Source organism: Gracilinanus agilis, chromosome 1, assembly GCF_016433145.1.
Source record: "Gracilinanus agilis isolate LMUSP501 chromosome 1, AgileGrace, whole genome shotgun sequence".
NCBI classification, from domain to species: domain Eukaryota; kingdom Metazoa; phylum Chordata; class Mammalia; order Didelphimorphia; family Didelphidae; genus Gracilinanus; species Gracilinanus agilis.
Window position 1 is genome coordinate 247,841,654 of NC_058130.1, and position 1,962 is coordinate 247,843,615.

Genomic DNA, 1,962 nt, shown 5'->3' on the forward strand with positions numbered 1-1,962 from the left:
ATCTGTGTAGTCCAGCAAAATAAATTCCCATCTTCACCATGTTCAAAAATATGTGTGTGTTTATTAATTTTAAGTTGATTGCCTCTCTGGAAGGAGTTAAATGACATGTTTCACATTCATTCTTTTGAATTCGCTGTTCATTGCATTTGGCCACAGATCTAAAATCTTTCAAAATTGTTTTTTCTCTGATGTTATCACTGTATAATTCATCCTTCTTGTTCTGTTCTCTTCACTTTTCACCATTCCATAAATGTTTTTCAAGTTTCTCCTGAAATTGTCTATTTCACCATTTCTTCTGATGCAATAATAATCTATAGTATTCATATATCAATTTATTTAGTCATTTACATTAGGAGGGTACTTCCTTAATTTCCAATTTCTGGCTACTAAAAAGATTGTTGCTATAAATATTTTTGTACATTTAGTCCTCTTGTCTTTGATTTATTTAGGTTATAATCCTGGTAGTGGTATCTCTGAGTCAGAGTGTGCATGGTTTGGCAACTTTATGGGCAGAGTTCCAAATTCTTTTCCAGAATGACTGGACCAATTTATAGCTCCCCCAAGAGTGTACTACTATACATAATTTCCCACAGGCCCTCCAATATTTGTCATTTTTCCTTTTGCCCCTTTGCCAAGATGTTAGATGTTACATGGAATTTCAAAGATTCTTTAATTTGAATTTGTCTAGTTATTAATTATTTGAACATTTTATAAGATTGTTGATAACTTGAATTTCTTCCTATGAAAAAACTCCTGTTAATATGTTTTGACCATTGGGGAATGATCCTCTCTCTCTCTCTCTCTCTCTCTCTTTCTCTCTCTCTCTCTCTCTCTCTCTCTCTCTCTCTCTCTCTCTCTCTCTTTCTCTACTTATCTATCTCTCTCTCTCTCTCTCTCTCTCTCTCTCTTTCTCTACTTATCTATCTATCTCTCTCTCATCTTCAGTATACACACATACATATACATACATACACACATACACAGTAGGACTTCTTTACATGTGACTTTTTATATTTTATTAATTATTCTACTTGAAATACCAAGATATAATAGGAGATATTGCTCTTGAGGCCAGAGACTGTCTTTTGTATTTTTATCCCCAGAACTTAGCCCAGTGCTTGACATTAGTAAGCATTTACTCAGTACTTTTTCATTCATTCATTCATTCATTCATTCATTCATTCATTCATCTATACGTCAAGATCATTCTATATTTCTTTTATTTTTTTAAACCCTTACCTTCCATCTTGGAGTCAATACTGTGTATTGGCTCCAAAGCAGAAGAGTGATAAGGGTAGGCAATGGGGGTCAAGTGACTTGCCCAGAGTCACACAGCTGGGAAGTGTCTGAGGCCATCATTCTATATTTTTGAAAGACAAAACAATACAAATAAGCCTCTTCAATAACTCTCTGTTAAATATAAAACATCATTTGGTATATAAAAAAGGTTGATGTATATTCTCCAAAGGCATTTGTTATTGTTATGAAGAAAATTCAGAATAAAATCCAGGTTAAGGAGAGATCTCTTGAGATCTTACTTCTGTTTTCAGATGATGTTCTGATTGCTGATTTCATCAAGTCCTAGAACATTACAGAGCCTCCATAAGGTATAAAAGACTTTGTGAGATCTCTGAAAGTGCTCATTCACATAGAAAACACCAAATGGTTGAAAACCTATTCCCCAGATTTCCATATAAATTTGGACAGCTACTTTGTGGAATTTGCCCAACAGCATGTATATCTACACAGGAGATGGAGAAGAGGTTGAATTGCCTTTAGGAAATCTCAAAACCCTTTCTATTGATTTCAAATTTTCCAGGAAAGGAAAGATCTTTCTTTTTAGTATGATCATTTTACCATTGTTGCTATGTGGCAGGAATACGTGGAATATCACTGCTTCCAAAGAACTAAAAATGATTATAAAACCAAGGGAAATGGAGAGGTGAGTCATGCATTTGAGCA